The sequence below is a fragment of the Cupressus sempervirens genome, chromosome 4 (assembly GCF_028749045.1).
Source record: "Cupressus sempervirens isolate cs-2001-9-10 chromosome 4, ASM2874904v1, whole genome shotgun sequence".
Classification (NCBI taxonomy): domain Eukaryota; kingdom Viridiplantae; phylum Streptophyta; class Pinopsida; order Cupressales; family Cupressaceae; genus Cupressus; species Cupressus sempervirens.
Window position 1 is genome coordinate 707,994,773 of NC_143121.1, and position 12,614 is coordinate 708,007,386.

General features: G+C 30.6%; 1 protein-coding gene across 6 annotated transcripts in view; it reads right to left on the bottom strand.

Annotated features, from left to right (window-relative positions):
• Window positions 1-1,888: 1,888 nt before the first annotated feature.
• The window catches only part of LOC149563230 (uncharacterized), a 47,175-nt gene continuing 36,449 nt past the window's right edge, over window positions 1,889-12,614 (bottom strand). For 2 of the 6 annotated variants that reach the window (XR_016364038.1, XR_016364037.1), the window contains one exon: window positions 12,137-12,516. The gene's annotated coding sequence lies outside the window, so the exon portion shown is untranslated. Of the gene's footprint in view, window positions 2,333-2,433; window positions 2,630-10,564; window positions 10,997-12,136; window positions 12,517-12,614 lie in introns of those variants that run through there. The other 4 variants (XR_016364034.1, XR_016364033.1, XR_016364035.1 and 1 more) reach the window with 4 other exon arrangements.

The window sequence follows — 12,614 nt, forward strand, 5'->3', positions numbered from 1 at the left end:
ATTTCTTTAGATGAAAACCACTTATAAGAGATTAAAGGAATATAAGTACAATATTTTACAAAATAAAATACAATATATTACATAACAAGAAAAACAAATCATAGATCCTATGCAAAAAATTGAATAAATATCACTACTTACCTAATGTATTTTCTAAGATCATATATGACTTGATTGACATTATTATCAAAGTGTTTTGGGAGAGAGATATATAACAAATGTTGCAACAATTATAAATTGGTCATTTCATTATTTGTTAACATAATATAATGAAAACTACATGCAGTTACCAAATATATTGTAAATACATAACAACATGAATTACCTTGATTAAGGTATGTCAATCATGCATTTTCAACTTTGGACCAAATTTCATTTTCATTTATACAAGATTGCTATATTCACAAAAAATCTTGTAAGAAATCATATTTTTTGTATGACTTCTTTTATAGCATTGTTTTGTTGCTTCGTTAATAACCAATGAAAGACATAAATATTGACTTGGGTTCCATGGGTATTTGATTGAATGAGATGTTTCATTGCATGAGTGGATTCATGAATGTTAGTACAAATTTTAACAATTTTTCATTGTCATGCCTTCCATCCAATATTTTCCATAAAGTTTTTGTTATATTCTTTCCCATATGCATGGTAATTAACAAATGCATAACTTATAACTACTTGTAGTAGGGAAACCTATAAAATTGTTTGGGATAACTTTTTAGTCACTTTGGATGGTGGTCATTGATGCCTTTACGACCTTCATAGTCATCAACTCCGTCATTTATAAACAAAACACAATAAAAAATGTAAATTATAAACATAAACCATTAGGTGGAATGACATTACCTTGATGATTAATTATGCTATATTCTAACTTTCATGGGTGAGGTGTTATCCTTCATAGCTTTCATGCAGTCTCTCCTTTTGCATTGAAAAAATGTTTTTCAATACTTTGATACTTATGAATCATGTGGAGGAAATGTCTATACTTATCAAATACATTTTTTTCTAACATTCTTTATTGATGAGACTTCATCTTTGGACCACAAACTAGACATGCAAATTTTGCCTTTCTTTAAAATCCTACAAGATAATCATATAATTGGATTAAATATGTTAATTTCCATATTTATAATTACCATGCACAACTTGAACACTCTAACATACCACAAAAATGTGTTAGCCTTGGGGCATCATGTATCATCCATATAACCATCACATGAAATTGAAAATATCTAGTCTATTGGTCTAGAGACGTGATAGATAGTGACAATATTCCATAGCTTCAGTAGCTCATCGATAAGAGGCTCAATATATACATTTATATTTTTAACTTGACACTTACCTAGTTGAATGAACATTACATAATTATTGCAACCATTTTATTGTAAAAATTATAATTACATGTACATAATTATTAAATGAAAAAATGACCAGAACAATCATTGCCGACAAGATGTGCTCCCTCTTTATTGACATCCATGGAGGAATGTTATTTTTTATAACAAAAGTAAACTACATTGTGTAAATAGATCCCATCTCTCCAAATGGACTCACAACATTCACTACCAACAAAAGTCTTAGATTAAGAGGTTATTCTTTAAAGCGTGACCACTTTTCTTCCATGTCCATTAATATTGAACTATCCATAAGCATTCAAATAATGTCATCTCAATTTTTATTGTGTGCATGGTAATCCATAAATTGAGTCACATTACTGCACCTAAATAGTTGTTGCATACATGGTAATAATGACAATATAATATGATCATTGGGACATGCATCTATTTATTGATACTACATTCCAATATATTTCATAATGGTGGATAATTCTTAGCATAAGCGAGGTAGAATATTTGATGGTGGCAACAAAAACTCACCTATCAATCACAACAAAAAAATATAATTTGTTCATATAAACAAAATTTAATAACACATAATTCACTAGTTCCTAACTATGACATATATGGCATACCTTAACATACATGACATTGTTATGTTAGATAAACCATTCATAACCTTCATGTTAAACAACGAAATAGAGAGAAGGGTTGTTTGGGATCCTTTTAAGGGGTCGTGTCTGCCTTCTCAATTAGAGGTATATCAAACATCAAAGCCATATCAATCATCATCAACTATGAAAGTACCAAATTGTGTCATGAATCAATGCATTTGTATCATCTTCACATGTTTTATTTTGGCACATGACCACCATCTTCCTAGGAACGTTATCTTCAACTTCAATATTCACACCTCCATGTTCCTCAACTTCTAAAACCATATTCTTTGTGTTGTGGTTGTCCATATCATGTGTCCTAGGAAGGTTGATCTATATAAAAATGATCAACAGAAATAAGCCATGATCATGATTGCATCATCAAGAGATTTCTTCTATATATAAACTATTAAAATGATATAATGACAACTTACCAATGGATGATAATTATATCCCCCTTCAATGTGACTATGGTCGCTACAATGTCTCTTAGCTGTTTTGATGTTAACTCTTCAAAAATTTAGGCCCTTGCAATTTTGCAAGCACAAAAATATTTTCCATCACCTCTATGTTTGAAGTTAGACCACAATCTAGCAAGTGTCTTTCTACTTTGTTCTTCACTTATAGTATCTAACATGATTTGACATGTCATAGAAAAAAAAAATTAAGCTATCGAAACTTTGGTCTATAATCGTCACAAACTAAGAAAAATAATTTCACAAGTACAGTAATCATCTTAGACCTAGTTATATGTGGAACTTGAAATATTAGTTATGAAATGATCTTTCAGTATAATATACCAAATTGAAATACTTGAATATAGAAAAATTGCAAAAAAAACCAAAAACATTCAACATTCAACATAGTAACATAGTATCTTAGACCTAAATTAGCAACCACCTTGGAAAATGATCCACTTAAACCTCTTAACTCCTTCCCCAAAGCATATCTAGACTAGAAGAACAAAGAACAAATCATCTCAATTCATTGAGCCAACCAATTAACTGACTGGAAATTAGGGATATTAAGTACAACATGTTTGACAATTCACTAAAGAAAATATTGTTACTATCAAATATTGGTGAAACTTAACTTTTCTTATTTATTCCTTTTTTGAAATTCATCTTGTTCATGTACCACCACACTATTCACACAAGGGCACTGCCTACATTTACTTCTTACTATTTGTCTCATTGTCTCAGTCAGATCAATATTACATATCTTTGCCAAGTTCATTATGTATTTGTGTTCTTTCAAATCCATAAGGTTAAGCATGTTGGTAATTCCATCAGTGTACATTTAGTTAAGGTTATTTAAGGTGTTTTCAAGTCTTTTGAAGCCAAGGGTGTTCTATTCTAACTAACTTAGTTAGGATTGATCACATCCTAGGATTTCTTTGTTTCATTTTTAGATCTCATAGGGGGAAGGTCTTGGTTAGGGTGCCTTGACATGTTAAGGTGTTGTTACAAAACAAAACACCTATGCAAAGAATCTTCATTACCATGGTGAATAGGGTAACCCATGGATGAGGAATGTTGACCATTGCATCAAGAACTATCATTGTGTAACATTGAGTGTTAAAGGGTTTTGTATTTGATAAGAGGAGTTATGTTAGTTAGGATATGTTCCGAGATAAATAAGACTGGTGTTTGGTCAAGAAAACTTGGTAGAAAATTAAGACTTAGTGATGTACCTCATATCTATGAGAGAATAGGAGCACATTTATGGGAAATCAATTATTCCCTTGATATCATTCTATATTGATGATGTGAGTGATAGAGAGGAGCCCAATTGAATCACTAAGTTTTGATCAATCCTAGGATTTCTTTGTTTCATTTTTAGATCTCATAGGGGGAAGGTCTTGGTTAGGGTGCCTTGACATGTTAAGGTGTTGTTACAAAACAAAACACCTATGCAAAGAATCTTCATTACCATGGTGAATAGGGTAACCCATGGATGAGGAATGTTGACCATTGCATCAAGAACTATCATTGTGTAACATTGAGTGTTAAAGGGTTTTGTATTTGATAAGAGGAGTTATGTTAGTTAGGATATGTTCCGAGATAAATAAGACTGGTGTTTGGTCAAGAAAACTTGGTAGAAAATTAAGACTTAGTGATGTACCTCATATCTATGAGAGAATAGGAGCACATTTATGGGAAATCAATTATTCCCTTGATATCATTCTATATTGATGATGTGAGTGATAGAGAGGAGCCCAATTGAATCACTAAGTCATGAAACTAATGAAAGGGAATTAGTCATTGTTTTTTCAATAATTCTGCCATTATCTAGTTAACATCTTCAAGAATATTGAATTTCTTTATGTAGCATTTTCCATGTTTTACCCAGTGTATCAGAGTAGCAAAGACTTGAGGGGAATTAGGTTCAACCCTAGTAGGAGCTCCAATTTAGTTAATATTGTAATACTATATGACTCTACACCCAACGTACCTATTATGTGGTACTTCTAAAGAAAATTCCAAATGATGAGAGCTTGAAGTTATGGGATGAATGCACATGCGTAGAACACATGAAAAATTGAAAATTACATGCACAAATTAATAAAATAGAGTAGATTAGCATAAATGGTCTTCCATTTAATATAAATTGATATGTACATGTAATACAACAATAGGATGAAATAGTATTATGATTAGGGATCCTCATGTTACTTATAATTCTATAAAAAAAATTAAATCTCCTACATTAGCTAACTATGATAAATCCTACCTACAACATACAATACTACATATTTTTAAGATAGGTATTAGTTTCACATTAACAATCATTGAGGGGTGTTGGGGTGCTCTACAGAATGTTAATTTAGCCACATAATAGTTCGAACATGCTAGACTTGGATGTTGGAGTATTCTAAACAGAATGGCTGGTCTATATGGAAAAATATTGCACGAAATGTTGCATGGATTTGACACCCCCCTTTTAAAAAATTTGTGGAGCACAAAATGATTGGCATCCTACATTTGCAAATTGCCAATGTGCAACAAGGCACAAGGAGAATGTACATATGTGCATAGGAATGTAAAGATATATAACTATTTGGAATGGTGAATGCATTGTCTTCTAGGATTTAAATAAGATCATTCAATGTTTCTACAAAAACATTGATAGTGTCACTCTGTGGAAAATAAACTATGCATGAAGTCATTTTAAGAGTACCACTTAACTAGGGTTCTTGTTGTTTTACTTCATAAATCAAACAAGTTGATGGTTGGATAGTTAGAACTCTTATCCCTATGATGAATTACAATTCAAGGATCAAAATCTAGTCAATATTTAACATGGCAGGTACCTATCAATAATAGTTGCATGCCCCTTTAGAGTTATATACCATTTATACATTAGTATAGTGTAGTATTATTCAATTAAACATTTCAAACGTTCATAGTGTTGATAAATATGTTGTACTAGTGATTAGTTAGTAGGTAAGTTGTAGGAAAATTTCTTATGAAGGAATTGATTGGTTGAAAATTTATAGAGGAAAAAAAATATTTTATAAGTAGATACAATCAATGTAAAATATATACCATGATGTTAATGTACTACAATTCACTATTATATCTTTTTCAAATCATGGTGCAATCTATATATGCAATATTCTTACCATTTTGATATGCTCAAGGTCAATAGTCAAGTGTTTTGGATCATCCACTTTGAGTTTGTGTCCTATAGTTAAGAATCATTCTAGATAGTTTTAAAAGCATTTTAGTTTTTTCTCAAATATTTTAAGAGATCTATAAATCTATTTTCTTAGGGGTGATCGAGTGGCAAGTTTTTAATTATTTAATTGTATCTTTTTCTTAATATTTCTATATATTTTCAAGATAGGCACATCAAGGTTCATGTTAATCATTACTTTATCAAATTTACTTCTCCAATTCAAGAAGTTGTTTATGGATTGAGCCATCTAAGTTCAAAACTCAACTTCATTTTTTGTTTGTTAAACCATAAAAACCTCATCATTTGCATTAGTAGAGATGGGGTTTGAATTGTTTTGTCATAGAAGTGTTATTTTGTTGTTATTCTCTCTTTTTTACAAGAATTGTGCCTCCATTTTGTGTGGTATGTAGCATAGATTTATAGTCAAAATGGATGAAGGTTGCATTGGTAGTCTTGAAACCTGAGTACAACCCACTTTTTATAGCAATGAAATAAATATCAAATAAGATAATTCTTATAGCGATGCATTTTCACATATTTAGTGAGCTATAATATATTCCTATTAGAAAGTGTTTCTAATATCATAATAAAAGTAAGCTAAATTATATTCCTATTATCATTGTAATTACCATTTCTTATGGCGATACACTTTCTATTCCTTATATGTTGACACAAATTTGCAAGTGTTCTAAATGATTTTATTGTTGTGTTTAATTTTGATCCTTAAAAATATACAATTATCTTTCAAATATTGTTTGTACTGATATGATGATTTTCTGCATTGATATATTGTTATAGGTATGGTTCTACTTATAGTGGTATAGTGATGTCCTTAACTTTTCTTTAATACATATACACTCACAATTTTGGTTCCCTTCTTGATTGCATGCCTTATATATTCAACTAATTTGATAGTAGTCCAAAGCAATCGAATAAGGATATGTAAAAGAGATAAAATGATTTGATGATATTGAGGAAATGAGTTTGATCTCCATCTTATATCTTGCAAGATTGGAGGGTTGCCTCTATTAGATGTCTAAAGTTACAACTCTTCCAAATCATACCTCTTCATAGAATAAACAAATCAATTTGTTAATTTTTGCCTTTTATGATTTATTATCTCTTTTCTTAAATGATATTATTTTATTGGTAATTGTTGGTATAATTATCATTAATTGTTCTCTTAATTACTTCATTACTATTCATGTCACTATTTTACTAATGCTTATATTAATCATTTAATTAATCAACCTCCTTAGGGCCATGTCAATAATGATCAATTTTACTTACTTATTTTTTATTGATCTATAATACGTAGTGATACTTGATTAAGGATATCAAATCCCTCTATTACTTTCTTTATTGGGTATCAATAAGAATTGGGTTTCATGTATAGTTGATGTGACTTTCAAACTATGCAGTACAATTGATAAGTCGTTAGTACATTTTGTAATGTCAAGTATGTATGTTCAAGATTTAAACCATATGTATAGTGTGAATCAACTATACATGAATATCAAGGGAAATCAAGTCTTCCCACAATATAATTCTATCTCAGGTTTGGGGTGCTCTTGTACTATTTAGTTAATGAACGTTTTAGCCCTACAAGATATTGAAAGAATGGATCACAAACAAAAGCTAGAACTAAAGAGTGAAGAGAAAAGGAAAAGGGCTATAGACTAGGGCATGTATATATAAACATTGCACATGTACATTTTTACATGGTTTGTGGCTCAGAGTTCAAGGATATACTAAATGAGTATATGATTGACATGGAATGGGCAGATTGTACAGATGGGGCCAGAGGGTTATGTTTATGTTGTGAGCTATTGTTGTCAAGAAGTCATCCCAAAATGATTGGTGTCATAATTGTGTTTCTCAAATTCAACAAGGGTTACAATGTTCTTAGGGCATAATTGATGGTATTTTTGCACATATTTTTTGCAAGGGGTACACATAATGTCCTTGCGTTAGATACACATACTACCCTAGGAAAGAGTGATTATGTGAGAGGAAGAAATATTTTTGGGCATAGAGTGCACATTGTCCTTGAGAGAGAAGAAGATAAATAAATACAAAATACAAAATAAAAAATAAAAAATAACATAGGTAACTATAATTCCCCAAATTCACCAAAAAAACCAAACATCCCCTATATTCCCCAGCAAGTTTCTTACCTAATAAGTAGTCTTCGTTGCCTTGAGAGATTTAGTAGAGCTTTGGTGTTAGATTATAGAGATTCAACACTTGATTCAAGATCTTTCACAGAGCTTTGGCATTCTAGCTTTTGCCCAAGACAATAAAAATGAACTTGGATTTAGTCTTCTTTTTTTATGTTTGCCCGTGAGCGTTGAAATTATGACGGTCTCCACAAATGTCATCAAAATTTTGATGCTATCAAGAACAATTGTAAAATTAAAAAAATCAATTTCACAAAATTGTTAAGCTCTGTTTGAACTGGTCATTGGAAAAGATGCACAAATGTAGTAGTGTAGTCACTCCTACAGGAGATCTACATGATGTCGCTCTCCTCCCTCTTTTTTTGCTACAGTTTTCCTATATTCATATATATGTTTTTTCTCGTATCTATGTGATGCAAGGTTGTAAATACTAGGCATCAACTCCACTTGGCTACAAAAGTATGAGTGTGCCTTTAAAGTACTTGAAAGTTGTTGTTGTAGAGGTAGTGCTAAGGTCGACACAAGTAGCTCCTTTTGGTATAGGTTTTCAATTTAGGTGGACCAATTGAATTTCTTGGACTTGGCAATTTTACACTTACATTATTTTGTTTACATATTTTTATTTGATCATTTCATTTATTTCTCCTCCTTGGGATGATTGTCACATGATATTTTTTGTGTTATATTTCAGGGTTTCATAATTCATCAAGAGTTTGGCTTGACTTTCCATATTGACTATTGATGATATTGTTTGATCTTGTGGTTTTATGTATGTGTTTTATAGATAAGTATTATGGCCTCTTTGAATGAGTAGATGTAATTTGAGCAACATATATTTGGAATCTTCATGGCACACAATAAAATGGCTTCATTGATTCAAAAGCCCTTTATGGTATATGCAATGTTGGATTAGTCTCACAAACTTGTTTAATCAACATTATTTGACTTACCTCCAAAATTATTGGATGTAGGGTTAGGTCTTTATTGTCAATTCTCAACTTCAAAACATCCCTCGCATTTGGTGACACTCTTGAGCTAGAGTGCCAAAATAGTGCAATTTGTTCCTTCACATTATCAGTTAGCCACTTATCAGAATGTGGACGTCTCCCACAATAAGCCCATGTATCATTTTGAAGACAATTGTCAAGTCTCTCTCTTCTTCCAAATGCTCTACTCAAATTTGTACAACTTATGTTCAAGTAAACACAGGTTTGTGTAATAAATATCACTTTTTTCAAATGATGACTTACCAAGGAAGTTATAATAACCCTATGAGCAATCGTCTTGCCCTTTTCCATGCTATGTTTTCCTAATAAACAATAATATGTACTCTTTTTAGTTCTCTTTTTAATTACAATTTTTTTGTATATATTTAATTTATATAGTTTATAAGATATATTGTTATAATATTATATTATATTATAACATATTATATTCTATTATATATAGGATATAGTAATTAATTGCTATAAGATATAATATAGTGTCACCCATTAGAATGAATATAATATGTCTCTAAGGGTCCTAGGACCCCTATGAATATATGTTATCACTGAATGGGTCAAAAGAGGTCATAGGGTACCCTATGACCCCTTTTGACCCATTATAATAAATATAGTATGTCCTTGGAACATATGTTAACATTGAATGGGTCGACCCATTAGGATGAAGGACATGTTATCATTGATTAGGTCTAAATGGGTCATAGGGTACCCTATGACCCCTTTCAACCCATTAAAACAAATATAATATATCCCTAGGGACGTGTTATCATGGAATAGATTGAAAGGGGTCATAAGATACTCTATGGCCTATTTTGACCCATTAGATGTTAACATATGAACTCCTACTAGGAGTCCTAGGACCCATAGGAATATACGTTGTTGTTGAATGGGTTTGAAGGGATCAAAGGGTACCTTATGACCCCTTTTTAACCCATTAGATGACAACATATGAACTCTCAAGGGTCCTATGACCCCTAGAAGCATATGTTATCATTAAATGGGTCAAAAGGTGGCATATGGTACCTCGTGACCCCTTTCAACCCATTAGAATGAATATCATACATACCTAGGGGTCCTAGACCCATAGGGACATATATTATCATAGAATATGTCAAAAGGGGCCATAGGATAGGATACCCTACAACCTCTTTTGACCCATTAGATGAGAACATATTAACTCCTAGACCCATTCCATGATAACATGTCGGATCCCTAGAGACATATGTTAACATGGAATGGGTCGAAAGGTGTCATAGGATACCCTATGACCCCTTTCCACCCATCTGATAAAATAAAAAACTTAAAATAAAATAATTACTATATTATATACTATAATTTATTTATATATACACACACAGACTTATATATACACTATCTCCTATAATATATCCCATATAATCAAATATTTAACTAACATCTTTTTGTGGAAAATGTTCATTTGAGTGCATGTATTGGGCATCTGATATTTTGGGTATTCAATATATCATATACCAAGCCTAATCAAATACTTGATATATCGAGTATCCAATTAGGTTTGGTAATCACCAAGCATTATTGGTCAACTCAAAAAACATGAATTTGTAGCATTTAGGCGAGTTCCAAACTTCAACGAGTTATTGGATGACTTCTAATTTGGAGGAATTCACTAAAACGAAAAGGGTTTTTTTAAGACATACTCAATTTTACAACAATGTAACGTCTATCAAAATATGAGTTTGATAAGTAACTATATTCAATTTCCTATAGAGAAAAGGATGAACTTACAGAGATAAATGGGTCACCCAACAATGCTATGAAACTCAAATGTTAGGTGTTCCCTTACATAGTCCAAAGATTCATCTTGATTCACCAATGCATGAATCATGCCTTCAACAAGTTTTAGACTTATTATTTAGCAAATGTAATAAACTTCAATCATTGCATGTTCGACTGCGCTCTCCCTAAAAGTTCCTTAAAATAATCAATTCTCTTCGCTCTAAGTAAAAGGGAACAATTAGTCACAAAATGGATTTGGAATGTACTAAGAAACAATTGGACATTTGCGTTGAAGACTAACTCTTGTTGATCTCACACCAATATAGGAGGCACACAGAAGAACCCCATGATAGCAATAGTAAGCACCAACAAATTTTCTACACAAGCCATAATTTTGAATTAGTATAGCTCGATATTGTCATTAATGGAATAAGCAATGTCTATCTCCAATACTCGGCATAGAATTGTTGTTTCAAGAGTAACTAAATCATAACAAAATTAATAAAACTAACAAAGTTGCTTCAAGAGTAACTAAATCATAACAAAATTACTAAAACTGACAAATTTGTTTAGATGTAACCTATGGTTATGTGATAACCCATCACAAAATGCAATTAAATAATTATGAATTTTGTTCAAACCTAAAACTTATTCATAAAGAAATTATTATTATTACAATGTTATCTATTGCATTTATAATGACCATAATTTGTCAATTGAAACATTTTGTAATTAATATGGATTGATAATTTTGTTTTTTTTTTAAAAAAAAATTCCAAGATAATGCATATTTAGTGTTTAACAATGTACCTACTTAATCAAGTAATTAACAAATCATCTTGTCCCCAAATTTCTTCGCTAGTAGCATAAGAGGCCAAAGCAATTTTATCACTCTACTTGTTTTATTTCTACTCATCACTTAGTTTTAATATTTCTTAATATGTAAACCCAACGTTGTGTATGACATTTACATTACTACAATCAACAATTAAGAATTAATTGCTAACTATTTGTCTCTATAACAACATATTACAACTTCTTCACCTTGCATTCAATTAGACAAGTCATTACGATTGGCTTATCGTTGAACACACATAAACAACTGCAAGTTTATATTTATTTTAATAAAAAATATAACATAAAATATATAGTTTTCATATAAGGCACATCTTAGGTATCAAATGGTTGCACTTTTTAGAATAGATCATTAAAAAGAATTAGACTAACAAAGATGCTATGATATAATTTTTATTAGAATAAATATAAATTAAAACATAAATAAATAATTAAACAAATATATATATATATATATATATATATATATATATATATATATATATATATATATATATATATAAAAAATTAACCATTAATAGATTATAATTATTATTTTTGCTGATAAAATTTTGTAAAGGAAATATAATAATAATTAATTTTATATAACAATCTTAGTAAAAGTTAATAAATATCAAATTAAACATAGAATAAATCATAACTATGAAATATGGGTCAATGAGTTTGACTCAAAAATCACAGAATTAAATCTGATAGCAATATCACAACATAACTATGAAAATAATTGTTACATAGAAATATTATAAAAATTAAAAACTAAACAATTGTTTTAAATAGACTTATAATGGTACACAACCATGTGCTAATTTGACTTTGACAATATAGGACAGAGTGACTGACGATGCATTGGAAATAATAAATGACGCGTCAAAATATAATATGGCATGGGCATCCAGCCAAACGGTTCTCCTGGCTGGATGGCAGCTGCCGAAGGAATTGTGGCTCTTCTCCCGCCTGGTAAAAATGCGTTTTTGTATCTGGTTTTTTAGTGACATAAGGTCATCACTCGGCATCTTCAACTCGTAACAGGAAAAAGGCGTTCCTGTAATGGAAGCTTAGAAATATTATATGAATCCCGCAACGTGGATAATTGTCCGTCAACAATACATATTGTGAACATGAGTAACTGAAACGTTAAAA